Source organism: Oncorhynchus gorbuscha, linkage group LG22 (assembly GCF_021184085.1).
Source record: "Oncorhynchus gorbuscha isolate QuinsamMale2020 ecotype Even-year linkage group LG22, OgorEven_v1.0, whole genome shotgun sequence".
Taxonomy (NCBI): Eukaryota; Metazoa; Chordata; class Actinopteri; order Salmoniformes; family Salmonidae; genus Oncorhynchus; species Oncorhynchus gorbuscha.
In genome coordinates this window covers 3,622,926-3,645,357 of record NC_060194.1, presented here as the reverse complement: position 1 = coordinate 3,645,357, position 22,432 = coordinate 3,622,926, and the positions used below count along the sequence as shown (strand labels likewise).

Genomic DNA, 22,432 nt, shown 5'->3' with positions numbered 1-22,432 from the left:
TCTACCCTTTTGAAAGATATAACGTCAGCCATTGAGCACTACAAAAGATTTGCTACTTTTCTCAACAACATTGATGCCCTGAAGTTAGCAGGCGTTATCTTCAGGTCAGTTGGAAAAAGTTGTGATGGGCTACTTTCTGCACACGCCACGGTCAATGTAAACTGGCGTGTCTTGACACAACGCTGGCCAAACAAGATGTAGCTACAAACAAACAGAGTTAAATGCGTCCAGTCTGCCATGAAGCGTTCATCCATGTATACGGATAAGAGTCTAGCTACACTTTCATTCATTTATGTTTCTAATTTTGTCAGTTATTTTCATTGCAAGTTAAATTGTACAGTTAGTGAACAGTAGCTTGCTAGCTAAAGTTACATTTATGATCTGTGGTAATATTATTTGAATAAGAAATACATTTGCATGGCTACTAATAGCCTAATCTTAGTTAGCTAGCTAACAATGAATCTAGTTGGTCAGCTTTAGGTGCCTGCAGATTCATACAACAGCTTTGACAATTGATAAAATATTTTATCTGGACATTTTCTGTTTTTGATATTGCTACTAGGCAAATATGCAAGTTACAATTTCACTGTACCGTTTACACCTTCTGCATGTGACAAATAAACTTAGATTTTATTTGATATAGTGTGTGGTTAGCAGAGACTGTAATGTGAAGAACAATACCTGCACCAAAGTCAGATTTGATGTAGGCCAAGGACTAGATAAAGTATATTTTTTTACTTGGAGTTTTTCATTTTTGTAGGCTACTACTTTTACCACTTTTATTGCTGATAGGTGTAGACAAAGAAGAGCTTTCCAGTAGGTGTACCAAAACATTCAAGGGACATTTTTAAAAACATTTTTTACAAGTTTATCGACTTTCAAAGCAGAATTACTTTCCCATTGTTCCGCAATGTCTGATATACGTTTTCCCATCTCCGAGTCTCTACTTTTATCCCATGTAAAAAAAAAAAAACACAATTTCAAATTTTGCTACATTTGACCGAATCTTGGTTGGTGGGCCACATTTTGCCTCAGCTGGCCATCTATGTTAAATAATAGTTTCTTGAAATTCTTATAATTCTTGTGGAGGGATACACAAGCACTATTTTAATTTCAACCATTTTATACCTATGATGTACTAAGTGCCTTGCTAAAAATCTATGTAAAAAAAAATCCATAGGCGCTGATTCTATTGATCCCTTCTTACTGCAGGTCTCTGCCCCACTTTATATATTTTTTTTACTTGAGAATTGTTTCTGGTATTACCCCGAAGATCTGGAAAGTTGTACATATCCTCTACCTACACAAAGGAGGAGATCCTTCTGACTTCGATACCTTAGTTACATTATCTTGCCTTTCCAAAGTTTTATAATCCTTAGCCAATTCTTAGTTAAACTTTTGTAACTTATCATTATATTCTAAATGTGCACTAGTATGTATGGTTTTAGACCTGGACATAGCACTGTTTCAGCTGCTAAACTGGTTTTAGACCTGGACATAGCACTGTTTCAGCTGCTAAACTGGTTTTAGACCTGGACATAGCACTGTTTCAGCTGCTAAACTGGTTTTAGACCTGGACATAGCACTGTTTCAGCTGCTAAACATGGTTTTAGACCTGGACATAGCACTGTTTCAGCTGCTAAACTGGTTTTAGACCTGGACATAGCACTGTTTCAGCTGCTAAACTGGTTTTAGACCTGGACATAGCACTGTTTCAGCTGCTAAACTGGTTTTAGACCTGGACATAGCACTGTTTCAGCTGCTAAACATGGTTTTAGACCTGGACATAGCACTGTTTCAGCTGCTAAACTGGTTTTAGACCTGGACATAGCACTGTTTCAGCTGCTAAACTGGTTTTAGACCTGGACATAGCACTGTTTCAGCTGCTAAACTTGCCGGTAGGCCGTCATTGTAAGTAAGAATTTGTTTTTGACTGACTGGCCGAGATAAAGGGTTAAATAAATAAAAATATTTGGACCAATATATGTTGTTTGCTAATTCTCGTAAGAATGTGTCAGATGAATTACATATTTATTCACTGGATGGTTCGCCTATCGATCGGGTTTCCACCTATACATATCTGGGCATTTGGATTGACAAAGATATAATGTTTAAAATGTACGTATGAGCTAGTTAAAAATATTTGTTTTTTAAAAAGTGGGTTTAAATATATCTTGCCTCCCTAAATAGCAGGAAGCAGATTGTACAGTCAACTTCCTGACAGTTCTGTACTATGGTGACGTCATTTACCAGATTGCAGCAGCCACTACTCTTAAACCTTTGGATGCCGTCTACCATAGTGTCCTTCGCTTTATCACAGGTGACAGTTTTAATACTCAACTGTATCAAAAGGTTTGGGTGGTCCTCATTAAAGGCCCGCAGATCACTTCATTATTGCCTTTTAGTTTATAAAGCTCTACAACACAAGCTTCCTGGCTTACCTAACTTAAAATATAAAAACATGAGATACCAAACCCCCTGTTTCCTCGGGTCTTCGCCGACCCAGGTAAATACGCTTTTAGTTTTGAAGCACCTCGTTGTTGGAACCAAGTACAAAATACATCCCAAGTGGATTGTTCTGGTGCCGCTCTGACAATTTAATATATTGATAGGGTACCTTCTTATTGAGGAATCTAATTGTATATGCAGGTCTCAGTAAAACAAAACAAGGTTAGTTTTCATTTCCTCCACTACAACCATTTATATGGCTGGAGGTTGCCTACTGAAGCCTCTCAGAAACATTTACCAAACAGTTTCATGCTGTGACTAAAATTAACAAACAAATACGGTTTCTTCTATTCACCATCCAATATCTTGCCACTATGCAATATCAACAATATGCATGCGTTTTCCAACACTATTTTCCATTATAGTGAGCCGGCTCTCTTACACATAATGTCAGCCATCACGTTGTCATTGTAAATAAGAATTTGTTCATAATTGACCTACCTGGTTAAGTGAAACTACAATTTAAAGAAATAACCTCAAGTGGATAATTTACATTGTGACATGTGGGGATTGACTCCTGCAGATGTCTTAAATCATCTATTGGTCAACAGGGTGTATCAAGCATGGGCGTAAAAAAGGCATTGCGTCACTGACAGCCGTGTTCCTATTGGTTAGTCATTGGGATCAGTTCGTAACTTCTGCCACACTAGGCAAAACAATTGTGACACTGCCAGATCTTTTTTTCGAAGCCTACGACCCTACATAAGTTGACCTAGCTCATTCAGTGTGACATGGTTTAAGACGTCCGGCAATCGTTTACGACCTAAGAATTGGCCCACGACGTGGATATTTTGTCTGGGACGAGAAAATCGTGGTTTAAGATTTTAGCTATGTGGGCCTTAAGGTGCAAAGTTCTCTCTGTCCTCTGTGGCAATGAGACAAACTGCAGACAAGGTGAGGGTAAAACAACCCAAACCAACAAAGTTGTGAGTTGTGCTGATAAATATCCAGTTCTTTCACATAAGTGCAGATGGAGGAGTAGTGTAAAGTTGCCCCTAGACACAGATTTTGGGTTTGTTTAGAATTTCCACAGTAATGGTTAAGGATAGGATTGTGGGAAGGAAAGCTGAATCACTCCAGGGCATAGATGGTGGAAAGGTGATGAGGACGGGAAGCCACTTCTGATTGATTGTCGATAGACGCACTGAAAGAGCAACCAAGCTGTCTTCTGTCATCTCAATTCATATTTCCATGATTCCTTGCACCCTATCTACTCATCTCCTTTTCAACCGTATTGGAGGAGATGGTCCAAGGTCCTTTCCAAGGACATTCTTTTCCAATGTCTTTTTAGAAGAAGCTGAGGAGAGCGGATGCAATGAATCAAGGAAGGATGACTGGAGAAAGAGCCTTTGACTGAACAAGTATCACGTTTCAGGTATGACCCAGATGCAGACAGTGTTGCAGAAACCACGTTTATTTCTAATACAGGGGCAGGCAAACGACAGGTCAAATGTAGGCAGGGGTCAATAATCCAGAGAGGGCGCAAAGGGTCCAGAACGGCAGGCAGTCTCAGGGTCAGGACAGGCAGGGGTCAATAATCCAGTTAGGTGTGGTAAGGTACGAACGACAGGCAGGCTCAGGGTCAGGACAGGCAGAACGACAGGCAAGCTCAGGGTCAGGGCAGGCAGGGGTCAGTATTCCAGAGAGGGCGCAAAGGGTCCAGAACGGCAGGCAGTCTCAGGGTCAGGGCAGGCAGAACGGCAGGCAGTCTCAGGGTCAGGGCAGGCAGAACAACAGGCAGGCTCAGGGTCAGGGCAGGCAGAACAACAGGCAGGCTCAGGGTCAGGGCAGGCAGAACGGCAGGCAGGCTCAGGGTCAGGGCAGGCAGAACAACAGGCAGGCTCAGGGTCAGGGCAGGCAGAACAACAGGCAGGGTCAGGGCAGGCAGAACAACAGGCAGGCTCAGGGTCAGGGCAGGCAGAACAACAGGCAGGCTCAGGGTCAGGGCAGGCAGAACGGCAGGCAGGCTCAGGGTCAGGGCAGGCAGAACAACAGGCAGGCTCAGGGTCAGGGCAGGCAGAACAACAGGCAGGCTCAGGGTCAGGGCAGGCAGAACAACAGGCAGGCTCAGGGTCAGGGCAGGCAGAACAACAGGCAGGCTCAGGGTCAGGGCAGGCAGAACAACAGGCAGGCTCAGGGCAGGCAGAACGGCAGGCAGGCTCAGGGTCAGGACAGGCAGAACAACAGGCAGGCTCAGGGTCAGGACAGGCAGAACGACAGGCAGGGTCAGGGCAGGCAGAACAACAGGCAGGCTCAGGGTCAGGGCAGGCAGAACAACAGGCAGGCTCAGGGTCAGGGCAGGCAGAACGACAGGCAGGCAGAACGGTCAAAACCAGGAAGGACTAGAAAACAGAAGCAACAAACAGACAAGAGCAGGGGAACAAACGCTGGTCGGTTTCACAAACAAAACGAACTGGCAACAGACATACAACACCAGCATAAATACACGGGATATTGGGGAAGATGGCCGACACCTGGAGGGGGGTGGAGACAATTGCCTTCAGACATTAGGTAGCCACGCTTGCCTCGCTTCAGTGGCATTGAGAGTTTGGTGCTGTGGTGATCTGAGCATATGCAGAATTTTTGACATTTCCCAGCCCACAGGTTGGTGAATAATTGAGCAGAGCCTTCACCTCTGAGACTGTCTCTACTATATGAGCAACACTCCCTCCCTCCATCTCATTCTCTCTCTCTGTCGCTCAATCCATCCCTTCTCTCTGACTCTATCCATCTGCACATTTCTCATTGTTTGTATTTTTTGCTCTTTCTCCTCTTGCTCTTTTTCTGTCTCGCTCTCTTCTCAGTGCCAGCACTCGAAAGGCCATTTTTCCTCTCTCTCTTTTTTCATCCTGTCTTATTGTCTTTTCATGCGACTTGTTCTGTGTCAGCCTCCAGCCCTTCAACGTGGGCCTCTATATCCCTCTGAGTCTCTTTTTCTTATAGTAGCTTTGTATAATGTTTCTGTATATCTGCCTCTCTCTCTCATTGTCTCCAATGGTTTATACCACCACTCTTAAGAGCCACATTCTTTCTGCATCTGCTTCTTTTTCTCTTTGTTCTACCACCAGCAGTCACTCATTTCTCTTTCTGTCCTCTCCTACTCCCTCCTATCCCCCTTTTCTGTCACCAGCTCGTTTGCTCCCCCTACCTTTCTCTCACCCCGTCCTCTCTTCAACTCGTCCTGACACCAGCACTCCTAGTGCATGATTTTGACCCCCACTCTGTCATTATTATTCTCCCCCCCCCCCCCCCCCATTGCCACTGTTCTCCTCACATTACCATGTGCAGATGGTAAGGTCTGAAGTTATTCAGACTTTTTTTTTTGTGCCTTGTGTCTTCAGCATCGTGGGCTAAGCAAGTGTTTTCTTGTTGAGCATTACACCTGATACAGTGTGACTGGCTGTAAATTAGCTGAGAGATGAACCCACCTCAATGCGCACACACATTTGTGTTGTATAACACTGCAGTCCTTCCGCTTTGAAAACACACCCCTTTCAAACTCTTGTTGAAACTGTGCAACTGCCAAGCGTCGGCAAGGTTACCTCCTTTTGCAAACTGTGCTGTGACTATAGCTCTTTTTTATTGTTACAACATTAGCAGTGGCAACTGGCAGCATCATGTTGTCTTCTATAAGGAATGCTTGAATCATCAAAACTAATTGGCGAGGAAACGAGCTCTTTTGAACAGATTATCGTGGTGTATTATGAACCCAGACACTCACAGCAGTTGGTCTCTTTCGTTGTATAACCCAGGCATGACTCTGCAAATATCACAACGCAATAGGGTCACTCTTTAAATGACTTTTCGCTTATAAAGGCTTCAAAATGCTTTCATAAGCAGTAAATAAATGTTGTAAAGTTTCTAGAACCGTATGTCCTGCTTTATAAACGGTTCATAAATGTGCCATAATCACCAATGTCAAATGTGACATAACCCACAGGTTTGCAATACGCTCTGAAGTGAAAAGTGAGTTGTATTACACCTAGTCTTGTTCCCAGTCAGTTTGGCCCAAATGTGGACCAACGCACCAAACTTGGCCTTCATTAGTTAGGGTTAGGTTTAAAATCACCTTTTAAGAAGATAAATTTTAAAAATGGGCAGGTTTAGCCTTTTTTTTTACAGTTATCTAGTGACCCTGACACACATTTTTCTCAGTAAGGTCACACACACAATTCTATGGTCACTCCCATTAAGACCAATTTGGAATAGTTGATATAAGCCTGGGATATTGTATGTGATGTGTATGCAATAACCTGGGGACGACGTTACACCCAGAAACACTTACCTTGATGAAAGTTAATTGAAATGGACTTCCTTCTGGAACCAAGTTGCATGTTCCTCATTACACAAACACACATGCAACAAAAATGAACCACGCGGTGTGGTTGTTCAGGTCTTTGACACATTCAACCGTTGAAAGATCAGCCACAAAATGTTGGCCCCATTGACACAGAATGTAACCCCTGGTCTCCATGGTGCGGTCGTCTCAGGTTGACCTACTCCAAAACATCTTGGTTCTGACACACACACACACAGAATGTAACCCCTGGTCTCCATGGTGCGGTCGTCTCAGGTTGACCTACTCCAAAACATCTTGGTTCTGACACACACACACAGAATGTAACCCCTGGTCTCCATGGTGCGGTCGTCTCAGGTTGGACTACTCCAAAACATCTTGGTTCTGACACACACACACAGAATGTAACCCCTGGTCTCCATGGGAACAGAAGAGGAATACCTGGTGCGGTAGTCTCAGGTTGACCTACTCCAAAACATCTTGGTTCTGACACACACACACAGAATGTAACCCCTGGTCTCCATGGGAACAGAAGAGGAATACCTGGTGCGGTAGTCTCAGGTTGGACTACTCCAAAACATCTTGGTTCTGACACACACACACACAGAATGTAACCCCTGGTCTCCATGGGAACAGAAGAGGAATACCTGGTGCGGTAGTCTCAGGTTGACCTACTCCAAAACATCTTGGTTCTGACACACACACACACAGAATGTAACCCATGGTCTCCATGGGAACAGAAGAGGAATACCTGGTGCGGTAGTCTCAGGTTGGACTACTCCAAAACATCTTGGTTCTGACACACACACACACAGAATGTAACCCATGGTCTCCATGGGAACAGAAGAGGAATACCTGGTGCGGTAGTCTCAGGTTGGACTACTGTGGATCATGAGAACCTTCATGAATCAGCAAAACGTTAATAACCTATTTATTGACACTTTATGTCCTGTATAGAGGTCAACCGATTTATGATTTTTCAACACCGATACCAATTTTGTGTGTGTGATTCCCATTGTATATGGAATATATAAACATCACATGTGCGATAAGTGCGCTACAGAAAACCCTCTAACCACACAACTATGCAGGGCATGAGCACTGAATTAAAGAACAAATACACAAAGTAAATAGAAGCTTCTTGGATTTTTCACAGACTTCAAAAGTCATCCCCTGATGTGGTTTATGCATTGCTGTGAACACAGAAATCAGATGTTTTTCTATTAAGAAAGTGTGGAAACATTGGGGAAATCTGAAACCTGGAAAAACATAACTGAGAAAATGGACTTTAGGGAAAAAAACAAAAGGAGGTTATAAAACTTTTTTTTTTTTTTTAAAGGCCTCACCAATGTTTTTTGCAATGCATGAATGCACTTTTGAGAGTGTCATCCTGCAGAACAGCATTTTGTGGAAAGTTGAGTTCAGGTCCAATATTTACACCCAAGAGGGAATGTTTTAGAGTATGGTTCTAGAAATGTTTTAGAGTAATATATCAAATTTAGCCAACACTTTTATCCAAAGCGACTTAGTCATGCGTGAGTACATTTTTAAGTATGGGTGGTCCCGGGAATGGAACCCACTATCCTGGTGTTGCAATGCTCTACCAAGATGCATGACAGGTTTGTAAACAATGCTCCCTCAAAAAATAATTGGGCACTGAGCAAATTTTGGTCTGAAAACTTGAAGATTCTGTGCAACTTCCAGTGCACGTTTTCTCTGAAAATCAACTTCAAGTTACAGTTTTAACAGTGGTCAAGTAGGCTATCATAATGTAGGCCTACCAGGGTGGCCTACCATCACAACCACTGGATACATTATTCTATCATTCAGCCTACAGCAGCAGCCAATGTGTGGTGGTCGATGTAGACCTACATTCTATGAGACTTTTGAAAACAAGGAGGTGACGTAAAATGTTGTTGTTTGATGCAAGATACCACTTTACAACATGAAATGTATCATTATTCCCATACCATTGTTACAGAGAATCAGACTAAGCATGCCTCACCCTCTGCCTATTGTCTAGTTAGCTTATTCAAACACTGGCCCTTTAAGATAAAAAAAAAGCTTTTTACCTGTCTCACTTTTCAAAGATGCCTAGTAATGCACACCTTTTGTGCTCTTGTAGGAAGCAGTTACTCCCCCATTGCTGACTACAAATGATCTAGTACTGGGCTAGTAACTCACTAGCTAGCAAAGAATATGAACAAATGTGCACACATTGCTACATATAGCTCTCGCTTTGATCTCAAAACAAGCGCATCTACTCATGACCGCTCATGCTGTAAACACAGTCTAGTTCAAATGGAATAGAACAGATCGATATATGGTAATGGTCTATTTGCATATAGGCCACTGGAGCTCTGATTGGTTATAACGCACCGCTCTGTGTAGAGTATGGGCCCGAGTCGTGCCTGTCGATTCAATAGAATCATACTCCGATGTGTTCTGCCTAAAACAACATCTCTTGCATAGTTCATTTTGCATACTAAGTCTTGCATACTTCATTTTGTTTTGGTATGTTGCATTGAAAGCAGCTAATATTGCATTGATTCGATCACAATTTCAACAGTAAAGGGAAACATTGATAGTGTTAACTATCATGGAAAACTCTAGAAATTTGAGTGAAGTTAAATCTTGTGGTTCTCTGCGCGGGCTGATATTTACGTGCAGCTTAGAGGGAACATTGGCTGTAAATGCTTTGTAAAGCCTCAATTTGATATGATTTATAATGCTTTTTATTAAGCAGTGCTTATGCCACCCTTTTAAGAAGCACAGGTTTGTCATATTTGACATAGTGGGTTATGTCACAGTTATGCCACATTTATGGACCCTTTATAAAGCATGACATACAGTTATAGATGATTTGTAACATGTATGTAGTGTTAATGAAGGCTTTCTGAAGCCTTTATAAGTGAGGCACGTCATTTAAAGCGGGGCCAAAGATGGTCTAGAGACTGAAGCTGTGACAGATCTGCAAATGGAAAATAAAGATGGAAATGGAAAATACGCTGGCAAAGTAGAGACGGTGAGAGTGTCAGTTGGTCTCTTTGGTCTATTTGTTGTGATATTTTATTCAGACACATTGAATCTTCTTATGGAAAATAAACAAAATAGAGACAGTTGCCTTCAAAGGAGACAGTGAGAGTGTAGGAAAAAGTCTTTGTCTCCGATACCTCTCAAGTTCCACTCGCATAGTAGTTTACCCTTTAACCCCTTTCACCGCTTGAAAGCACACCTCCCCTGAGCTCCCACCGGCATCTGGACCGTGGGGTGTTGCCATGGTAACGCCTCCATGCAGAGAGTCCCGCTTATCTTGCTTCGCCCTCTCTCCCACACATGGGGGTACTGAGAGTAACACTATGTGTGCTCGCTCTGTGTTTGAAGTGTATTTTTTATATGCACTAGGTGTGTTGAACCCAAATGCTCTGTGTATGTATGCGGTAGAGGTCGACCGATTATGATTTTTCGATACCGATTAATCGGCCAGGAAAAAAATGGATTTATTTATTTGTAATAACGACAATTACAACAATACTGAATGAACACTTATTTTAACTTAATATAATACACCAATAAAATCAACGTAGCCTCAAGTAAATAATGAAACATGTTCAATTTGGTTTAAATAATGCAAAAACAAAGTTTTGGAGAAGAAAGTAAAAGTGCAATATGTGCTATGTAAGGAAGCTAACGTTTCAGTTCCTTGCTCAGAACATGAGAACATATGAAAGCTGGTGGTTCCTTTTAACATGAGTCTTCAATATTCCCAGGTAAGAAGTTTTATGTTGTAGTTATTATAGGAATTATAGGACTATTTCCCTCTATACCATTTGTATTTCATTAACCTTTGTCTATTGGATGTTCTTATAGGCACTTTAGTATTGCCAGTGTAACTGTATAGCTTCCGTCCCTCTCCTCGCTCCTCCCTGGGCTCGAACCAGCAACACAACGACAACAGCCACCCTCGAAGCAGTCTTTCCCATGCAGAGCAAGGAGAACAAGTACTAGAAGGCTCAGAGCGAGTGATGTTTGAAACGCTATTAGCGTGCGCTAACTAGCTAGCCATTTCACTTCGGTTACACCAGCCTCATCTCGGGAGTTGATAGGCTTGAAGTCATAAACAGTGCAATGCTTAACGCACAACGAAGAGCTGCTGGCAAAATGCACGAAAGTGCTGTTTGAATGAATGTTTACGCGCCTGCTTCTGCCTACCACCGCTCAGTCAGAAAGTTAGATACTTGTATGCTTGTATGCTCAGTCAGATAATATGCAATGCAGGACACGCTAGATAATATCTAGTAATATCATCAACCGTGTGTAGTTAACTAGTGATTATGATTGATTGATTGGTTGTTTTTTATAAGATAAGTTTAATGCTAGCTAGCAACTTACCTTGGCTTACTGCATTCGCGTAACAGGCAGTCTCCTTGTGGAGTGCAATGAGAGAGACGCAGGTCATTATTGCGTTGGACTAGTTAACTGTAAGGTTGCAAGATTGAATCCCCTAAGCTGACAAGGTGAAAATCTGTCGTTCTGCCCCTGAACGAGGCAGTTAACCCACCAATCCTAGGCCGTCATTGAAAATAAGAATGTGTTCTTAACTGAGTTGCCTAGTTAAATAAAGGTATAAAAAAAATCAATTATAATAAATTTACAAAATGGCGCCCAAAAATTGCGATTTGCGATTGTTATGAGAACTTGAAATCGTCCCTAATTAATCGGCCATTCCGATTAATCGGTCAACCTCTAGTATGCGGCCTACTTTTGTATTCAGATGCTAATTGCCAGTACGGTATTCCCCAGCTAGCACATTCGGTTCTTTGGAAGTTGTGGGAACATACATTTTTGGTTTCCTATTGGTTCTGGGAACAAAGCCATACGTTTCCTGACCGGTAAAACGGTAAAAAAATTAACATTCTGAGAATGGAAGTGAACATTTCCATAATTCTTGGAACGTACATTTTTAGGTTGCATGGAGGTCCTGAGAACATTTTACTGTGGTTGACTGAAAGTTTTTCTCTGAGGTTTTATTAACGTTCTGAGAACGTAAATGATTGAATAACGTTCTGAGAACATTCTATAAATGTTGTGAATGTTTTGAAAAGAATGTAAAGGTTATTTTGAGGTTTTTGAATAACTTCCTTAACTTTCACTAAATATTTCAATAAAACTTAACACTGCTAGCTTAGTTTGGGTTAACTGTTTTGTACTCCAAGCACAGCTATTACACTTGGAAATCCATTTGCTTAGACATTAATCATGAAAACACATGTATTTTTTATTGTGGCATGGCATCTGTTCTCTATCCATGGAGTTCGTTTTTACTCATTCTAAGTTGTTGATTTTCATCTATTCAAACAGACCACATTTCAAAGGAAACAAGCACTTGTTAAGACCAGGTTTTGTTAATTGGTGCCAACACACCTGAACACTCTTAACAAGATGGAGGATAGAGCTGTTGACGCTGAGAACGGAATGTACACATTGTTTGAACTTGCAGAAAACATTATGCTGAACTATTGAAATTCCCACAGAAGAACATGGTTTCTTAATGTTCCCTGAACTATTTGAGAACATTCTCAATGTCAAACCAGTTGGAAAACGTTCCTAGAACATTACCAAACATGTATTTAAATGTAACCATGTTTGAACTTTTAGGAAACATTCTGTTAAAGTAATGAAATAGCAATAAAATAACGTTATTTTGTGAAGTTCCTTAAATGTACTGAGAACGTTCTGAAGCCAAGCAACTATCCTGCCCCATTCCCAGAACATTGTGGGAAGGTTTTATGCAAAATAACCATAGAACAACCACGCCCTCATCAAGCTCTAAGAAACATATGGTTCTTGGAATGTTGTGTGCTTGCTGGGTCATGCCAGAACTAAATCAATATATATGTATTTGTATACAGAGCACTGTCGAGCACCTATATTTAGAAAAATGTTCTGTGTATGTCCGCATTATGAACTAGACTGAGTGTGTGTGTGTGATTATACCATGACACAGCCATGTGCAACAAAAAAAATCACAGTTGCTAGGCAACCGCACCTATAAACGCTCAATAACCAAAATAGAGGGAAAGGAATGAACAATCCAGCCTCTGCTGGAAGAGTAATAACACCTAGACGACAACTCAAACACACACAGGTAAGCCACTGCAATTTGACTTGACACTAAGCAGTCCTGTTTGAGGTTTCCTATCGAGGAATTGGCATTGGGACAAATGTTCAGTCATATTAGATAATTAGATATACCCATTTTACTTTGAAGCATATGAGTGGCATGTTCCTCCCACAACTAACCATTACATTCCAAATAGGCTGGAGCTCTGAATATCACACCTCCGAATGAATTTGAGTGCATGTGTCACACTGTTTACTTGAACTCCAAAAGGTTGGAAGCAGCACAGGACCACCTGCAGAGCAGCGTCACTGGAGCAGGTTAGGGATGCAGTGCCTTGCTCAAGTGCACAATGGCAGCAGGTGTCACTTGAGCTTCTGACGCCAGCCGTCAGCCAATGAATCAAATGTATTTTACATTGCCCTTTTTACATCAGCAGTTGTCACAAAGTGCTTTACAGCCTAAAACCCCAGAGAGCAAGAAATGCAGGTGCAGAAGTACAATGGCTAGGAGGCAGGAACTTTGGAAGAAGAGAGGAACCAGGCTTAGAGGGGTGGCCAGATCCTCTTCTGGCTGTACCGGGTGGATATTTAACCCTTTAAAAGGAAAGGCGGTTGAGGTCATTTTGACAACTAATTTTAAATTAAATTAAACATGAACTTTGGTTGGCATATTTGATCATCTTAACCATCTTAACCAATGCTAAATGGGATCTGCTCTATATGTGTTTGTGTGAGAGAGAGACATCATATGCTGTTCTGTCAGGATGATGGTGTGATAGCCTCTATCATTAAAGGGGCAGTGCAGTTAAAAATCAGTTTTGCCTGTGTTTTATATATTATACAACAGCTGATGAAACTAACACTGTAAAAATGTAAAATGATCGTGTGGTTTTCATTATCGGACTTTTAAACACACATTCAAAGATGGTTGAAAACCGGGAAGTGAACGTTAGCTAAACCAAAACTCATTAATCACACATTTTCAGTACTAATTATAATATTAGAATTGCAAGACTGTAAAAATGTTGTTGACCTTTTTAAAACGTTATTTTGGAATTATGAAATAATTATATATATTTTTTTAATTATTTTGGGAATTCTTATTAAAATATGCTCTACCAGGCCATTGAGTTGCCCATTTTAAAGGAATGCTATTTAGTCAAAGTAGAGCCCTGCGCGGGACTTAATTTTAAGTCCCTATCCATGTCCATGACGTTCAGGCCCTACACTACCCAGGCCCATGACGTTCAGGCCCTACCCTATCCATGCCCATGACGTTCAGGCCCTACACTACCCAGGCCCATGACGTTCAGGCCCTACACTACCCAGGCCCATGACGTTCAGGCCCTACACTACCCAGGCCCATGACGTTCAGGCCCTACACTACCCAGGCCCATGACGTTCAGGCCCTACACTACCCAGGCCCATGACGTTCAGGCCCTACACTACCCAGGCCCATGACGTTCAGGCCCTACACTACCCAGGCCCAGGTTCCTACCCAGGCCCATGACGTTCAGGCCCTACCCTATCCATGCCCATGACGTTCAGGCCCTACACTACCCAGGCCCATGACGTTCAGGCCCTACACTACCCAGGCCCATGACGTTCAGGCCCTACACTACCCAGGCCCATGACGTTCAGGCCCTACACTACCCAGGCCCATGACGTTCAGGCCCTACCCTATCCATGCCCATGACGTTCAGGCCCTACACTACCCAGGCCCATGACGTTCAGGCCCTACACTACCCAGGCCCATGACGTTCAGGCCCTACACTACCCAGGCCCATGACGTTCAGGCCCTACACTACCCAGGCCCAATTGAAACAACTTCCTCCGTTTAGTAAATCCATTAGCTCTGTTACTTGTTCGCTCCCTGCGCGCAGCTAGCGTGCTAGCTACATGCACTCTCATCATGGCAGCTCTGAGTCTGTGTATCCATAGCAATGACCCGGATTTGGCTGCTCTGCCAGAGATATTAGCGAAAGGAGGAGATGGGAATCCCATTGGGCAGTGAATAGAGGAGCGCATAATGCCCCACCCAGCAGACTGTCGACCAATCGCGTTCACGTTCTCATGCTGCTTCAGGTGGTAGCCAAGATAATCATCACCAAATCCCTTCTTAAAGTCAGGGTATGAGTCGACACGTGCCTATTTTCCTCAAGTATGTAATGTCACAATTCCAATTATTACAGATAGAAGGTTAATTATCTCACATCTTTGAAAAGATTTGTAATGTTGTACTTGTTGTTCACAACATTCATGCTAATATTGGATTTTGAGCTAGCGCCAAATTGACTCCCATTCACTCCTTAAAGGAGAGCTCTCCTTGTCCCAGAATCACCCAGAATGCACTGTGTGGCCCATTTTGACATACCATGAGCAACCTACACAATTGCCGTTAATACTATTCCAATGGAATTTCCCAGATGCAAAAAACTATCTCTGGCTCTGCTCTACGATTGAAGAGACATGAGAGCAGTTAGCTACTTTTGGTTACTCTAAACTCTGACAAAATTCAAGGAACATCATACTTTTTTGAAATCTCTCCTGTCTTTTATATTTAACTAGGTTTAAGCACATCTGACACCATGTTATTATCTGAGACAGATATGACTGTACTGTGCAGCAGAACATGAACAAATGGTTCATCTCCAAAATGTTAGTGATCAATTTAGTGATGCCCTACCCTTTAAACTAGTTATTGATGAAAAACAGGCCCGACCCAGCCCTAACCCGATGTATTCCATCAGGGCCCATCAAGCCCGACCCGGCCCTAACCCGATGTATTCCATCAGGGCCCATCAGGCCCGACCCGGCCCTAACCCGATGTATTCCATCAGGGCCCACCAGGCCCGACCCGGCCCTAACCCGATGTATTCCATCAGGGCCCATCAGGCCCGACCCGGCCCTAACCCGATGTATTCCATCAGGGCCCATCAGGCCCGACCCGGCCCTAACCCGATGTATTCCATCAGGGCCCATCAGGCCCGACCCGGCCCTAACCCGATGTATTCCATCAGGGCCCATCAGGCCCGACCCGGCCCTAACCCGATGTATTCCATCAGGGCCCATCAGGCCCGACCCGGCCCTAACCCGATGTATTCCATCAGGGCCCATCCGGCCCGACCCGGCCCTAACCCGATGTATTCCATCAGGGCCAATCAGGCTCGGCCAGGTAGCAGAGCTTTTAAACGAAATGATGGACAAATAGAGAACTATTGTTATGGGATTTTTTTTGGTCTGTGCAAATAGAAACATATTTTCATGTTCATATCATTATTTTCTGTCTGCAGGTTATCTTCAATATGTTAAACTATATTATGAGCAGATTAACAGTTAACACATGAATTTACATATATTTGACACAGAAATGTATGATATATTATTCATATGATGTCAGCCCTCATTAAACTAGGCCTGTCTTCATAAGTAACTGAAGTAGACATAATGTTAATTAATGAATCATATTCTTGAACTTTAAAAGTCTGTGCAAATTCCAACAGAAAATGAGTTTACCCATTATTGGGCAACTGAACCGGCTGGTTGAGATGTTTGCGATGCGTTATCTATCAAATTTTAAGTCATACAAATGAAAAGGATTCATTTATGGCTAAATGCACATAGAGTTCTTAAAAATATTTGTTGGGATATTTATTTCTTGGTGTGTCAGTTAATGGGTTAAGAATGCATATGGCATTAAGGCCAGATCGTAATTCCAGACGTTCAAACGTTCATCGAGGACCAGCAGGGTCAAAAAATAATATCCGTGCTGGCTATTGAGGGTTCAACACCTCAGGAGTCAATATCAGTTGGGTTTTCATAATCAGGCATTTTGAGATTTGAGGTCGAAACAGCAGCTCAGAGAGGGAGAATCAGGTCAGGGGTCCGCAGCAGGCAGGCCAGCAGTCACACCTGGGTTCTGAACCAGCAACCTTCTGATTACTGGCCCTCCTCTCTCACCTCCTGCCGTCATGTGTATACTTAATATGTGTGTGTGAGTTTGTAGCCTCACCAACAACCTCAATGGCAGCAGTTCAAGGCTCTCTCCCGGAAGCCCTTCCAATCGCCCTCACACTGGAGTTTGTGCCAAGGTGGATAATGAGACTGAGTTGGATGACCTTGGGGTAATTACTGATCTCAGAACAGCGGTGGTCTCTGATATGCTGATTTGGCCCCAGAAGAGGGTGCCTTTTGGTTAAAAGTTATTGGTGGAATTTTGATGTGGAATGTTCATGTTTTTAGTTGTATATTTTTTTCCAATTTCCATAAAGCGAATATTGATTAGGTTGCACATATTATACTTTTTGGTGATCGGTTGCCTGGGAAGAGTCATCAAATGTCGTATTGTTAGGGTGGTAGTTTTGTATCCAAACATGCAACTATGTTTTTCAATGAAAATCAATACTTTTAAGACCCATGTCTCTGACCCCCCCACACATGCGCACACACACAGACATGACTACTGTATTGTCAATTTGACAAATAGTAGCACAAGACAAAGTTGGATGAACAAATATACAACCCATTTGTATGCAACATCAAGGACGGAAAGCTCTTTACAGGGACAATACTTGAGGAAAATGCGAGAGCAGTGCTCGATACAGGAAGGGGAGCGCAAAGAGTGAACCGGTAGGCACATTTTGACTCCTGAGTTGGCAGGGACAGAGCCATTGGGAGTAGAGATGAACAGAGGCACTGGGTTAGAAGTTATGGAATAAAGGAGAGCTAGGTAGGAACCAGAACAGAGTGGCAAGGTCAGAGACCGAAGCACAGGGGTCAAAAAAGGGGAAGAGAGGGTAAAGAGAGACATTTAGAGAGAAGGTTAAGATTAGAGGATGAAGAGGTTGCGGGGCTGAGAGAGAGAGGGGGAGAGAGAGAGAGATACAAGTATAAAGTAGGGTTGGGTGGTATCCAGATGTTCATAACGTCCTTCTCTCATCCTGGATTTACATTATAACTGGCTTAGTACACAAGGGGGTGCCAAAAAACAAATCTATTACCAGAATGCTAACAAAATTAGCACAGGTTGTAGCTCATTTCCATGGAGGCTGCTAGTTAAATATGCTAACGAGTGCAAACAAATGGGAAAGAGAGGCAATCCAGGTCATGAAGTTATACATACAGTGCCTTCAGATGGTGTTCACACTCATTTACTTTTCCCACATTTGTGTTGTGTTACTATCTGTTTTTAAAGGTTTTACATTGAGATTGTGTGTCACTGGCCTACACACAATACCCAATAATGGCAAAGTGGAATTATGTTTTTAGAAAGTTTTACAAATGAATATCTGAAATGTCTTGAGTCAAGTATTCAACCCCTTTGTTATGGCAAAAGCTGAAATAAGATCAGGAGTAAAACAAATCTTAAAACCTCTTCAGGTTTGGACCTTTTTTCTCTCTAATTTTCGTCAAAAAATGACATACCCAGAAACAGCAGGGGTTAAAACTTTAGAACTTTAGAATCAAACAAACTATGCTACATTTTATCTCTGTGACCCTCAGGATGACAAATCAGAGCAGGATTGCTGAATGTAAGTACATTATTTACCTTGAGGCGAATGTATCTAACTAGTTGCCATGAATAAAATATATGTGTTGTTGTGCACTCTCCCCAAACAATGGCATGGTATTTATTCACTGTAATAGCATTTAGATTAACAAGAATTTAAGCTTTCTGCCCATATTATATATTTCTATGTCCTGGAACATTTTCTTGTTACTTATAACCTCATGCTAATCATATTAGCGCACATTAGCTCAACTGTCCCGATGGAGGGACACCGATCCCAGGTCACATAATGAGTTGAATGGACTCACTCTGTTTGCCATAAGTGTTTAACGTGATTTTTTTAAATGACTACCTCATCTCTCTACATCATCTCATCTCTCTACATCATCTCTCTAAATCTCTCTAAAAAAAGGGCAGGTTTTGGTAGGTGGCAAAAAAAAGCAGATATTGAATACTTTGTCCTGAATAAGTGTACAATGTTTGGGCCAAATCCAATATAACACATACATGAGTACCACTATCCATATTTCCAAGCATAGTGGTGGCTGCATTATTTTATGGGAATGCTTGTAATTGTTAAGGACTGGGGTGTTTTTCAGAATAAAACAAAACAAAAAACTACGGAATGGAGTTTAGCACAGGCAAAATCCTAGAGGAGAACCTGGTTCAGTCTGCTTTCCACCAGGCACTGGGAGATGAATTCACCTTTCAGCAGGACATTAACCTAAAACACAAGGCCAAATCTAGACTGGAGTTACTTACCAGGAAGACAGTGAATGTTCCTGAGTGGGGGAGTTGCAGTTTTGACTTAAATCTACCAGATAATATATGGCAAGACCTGAAAATGGTTGTCTAGCAATGATCAAAAAACAATTTGACAGAGATTGAAGAATTCTGAAAATACTAATGGGCAATTGTTGCGCAATCCAGGTGTGCAAAGCTCTTAGGAGACTTACCCAGAAATACTCACAGCTGTAATCGCTGCCAAAAGAGCTTCTATAAAATATTGATTCAGGTATGTGAACATGTACAGTGGGGCAAAAAAGTATTTAGTCAGCCACCAATTGTGCAAGTTCTCCCACTTAAAAAGATGAGAGAGGCCTGTAATTTTCATCATAGGTACACTTCAACTATGACAGACAAAATGAGAAAAAAAATCCAGAAAATAACATTGTAGGATTTGTAATGAATTTATTTGCAAATTATGGTGGAAAATAAGTATTTGGTCAATAACAAAAGTTTATCTCAATACTTTGTTATATACCCTTTATTTGCAATGACAAAGGTCAAACGTTTTCTGTAAGTCTTCACAAGGTTTTCACACACTGTTGCCGGTATTGTGGCCCATTCCTCCATGCAGATCTCCTCTAGAGCAGTGATGTTTTGGGGCTGTTGCTGGGCAACACGGACTTTCAACTCCTTCCAAAGATTTTCTATGGGGTTGAGATCTGGAGACTGGCTAGGCCACTCCAGGACCTTGAAATGCTTCTTACGAAGCCACTCCTTCGTTGCCCGGGCTGTGTGTTTGGGATCATTGTCATGCTGAAAGACCCAGCCACGTTTCATCTTCAATGCCCTTGCTGATGGAAGGAGGTTTTCACTCAAAATCTCACGATACATGGCCCCATTCATTCTTTCCTTTACACGGATCAGTCGTCCTGGTCCCTTTGCAGAAAAACAGCCCCCAAAGCATGATGTTTCCACCCCCATGTTTCACAGTAGGTATGGTGTTCTTTGGATGCAACTCAGCATTCTTTGTCCTCCAAACACGACGAGTTGAGTTTTTACCAAAAAGTTATATTTTGGTTTCATCTGACCATATGACATTCTGCCAATCTTCTTCTGGATCATCCAAATGCTCTATAGCAAACTTCAGACGGGCTTGGACATGTACTGGCTTAAGGAGGGGGACACGTCTGGCACTGCAGGATTTGAGTCCCTGGCGGCGTAGTGTGTTACTGATGGTAGGCTTTGTTACTTTGGTCCCAGCTTTTTGCAGGTCATTCACTAGGCCCCCCCGTGTGGTTCTGGGATTTTTGCTCACCGCTCTTGTGATCATTTTGACCCCACGGGGTGAGATCTTGCATGGAGCCCCAGATCGAGGGAGATTATCAGTGGTCTTGTATATCTTCCATTTCCTAATAATTGCTCCCACAGTTGATTTCTTCAAACCAAGCTGCTTACCTATTGCAGATTCAGTCTTCCCAGCCTGGTGCAGGTCTACAATTTTGTTTCTGGTGTCCCTTGACAGCTCTTTGGTCTTGGCCATAGTGGAGTTTGGAGTGTTACTGTTTGAGGTTGTGGACAGGTGTCTTTTATACTGATAACAAGTTCAAACAGGTCCCATTAATAAAGGTAACAGTTGAGGACAGAGGGGCCTCTTAAAGAAGAAGTTACAGGTCTGTGAGAGCCAGAAATCTTGCTTGTTTGTAGGTGACCAAATACTTATTTTCCATCATAATTTGCAAATAGATTCATCCTACAATGTGATTTTCTGGATTTTGTTTCTAATTTTGTCTGTCATAGTTGAAGTGTACCTATGATGAAAATTACAGGCCTCTCTCAACTTTTAAGTGGGAGAACTTGCACAATTGGTGGCTGACTAAATAATTTTTGCCCCACTGTATATACATTTCAATATATTTGCAAAAATGACAAACTTGTATTCACCTTTTCATTATGGGGCATTGTGTGTAGATGATACACATTTTAAAATGTATTACATTTATTTGTTTAACGCGACAAAATGTGGAATAAGTCAAGGGGTATGACTACTTTTGGAAGGCACAGTATATACAGCGAACAAAAATATAAACAACATAACACAATTTCAATGATGTTTGTGAGTTACAGTTCACATAAGGAAATAAGTCAATTGAAATAAATTCATGAGGGCCTCATCTATGGATTTCACATGACTTGGAATACAGATATACATTTGTTGGTCACAGATACCTTAAAAAAGGTAGTGACTGGTTTTCTGATTTTACTCCCCTATCTGGTGTGACCATTTGCCTCATGCAGAGCGACACAACTCCTTCACATAGAGTTGATCAGGCTGTTGATTGTGGCCTGTAATGTTGTCCCACTCCTCCTCAATGGCTGTTGCTGGATATTGGCAGGAACTGGAGCACTCTGTCATACACGTTGATCTAGAGCATCCCAAACATGCTCAGTGGGTGACATGTTTGAGTAAGCAGGCCATGGATGAACTTGGACATTTTCAGCTTCCATGAATTGTGTACAGATCCTTCCGACATGGGGCCGTGCATTATCGTCTTGAAACATAAGGTGATGGTGGGCGGATGAATGGCACGACAATGGGCCTCAGGATCTCGTCACGGTATCTCTGTGCATTCAAATTGCCATTGATAAAATGCAATTGTGTTTGTTGTCCGTAGCTTATGCCTGCCCATACCATAACTCCACCTCCACTATGGGGCACTCTGTTCACAATGTTGACATCAGGAAACCGCTTGCCCACACAACACCCTACATGCTATCTGCCCTGTGATTGTCTGAAGAAAGAAGAGTACTGGCTCTGTAGCAGCATTTTTCACGTTATTTGTAAACTTATTTCGTGCATAATGTTGCTGCTACCGTCTCTTATGACCGAAAAGAGCTTCTGGATATCAGAACAGCGATTACTCACCTCGAACTGGACAAAGAGTTTTTCTTTAACGAGTCGGACGTGAAGGATTTACTGCTGATACTGGACCAGTCCCAAATCCCCATCATTCACATGAGGAGGAGATTGAGATATAGGGGAGAGAGGTCGGGGTGCCTTGTAAGGATCTGATGGCGAGTGGGTAATCCACCTCTACCATCCATCCTATTAGCCAACGTATACTCATTGGAATTGTAATATCTTATGTTTCACCAAGTCGTGGCTGAACGACGACATGGATAACGTACAGCTGGCTGGGTTTTCGGTCCATCTGCAAGATAGAACAGCTGCCTCCGGTAAGACAAGGGGTGGTGCTCTGTGCATATTT

General features: G+C 42.3%; 1 protein-coding gene across 1 annotated transcript in view; it reads left to right on the top strand.

The window, feature by feature from the left end:
• Positions 1-22,432, top strand: part of kcnq3 (potassium voltage-gated channel, KQT-like subfamily, member 3) — a 113,105-nt gene that overhangs the window by 25,410 nt on the left and 65,263 nt on the right. The window lies entirely within an intron of this gene.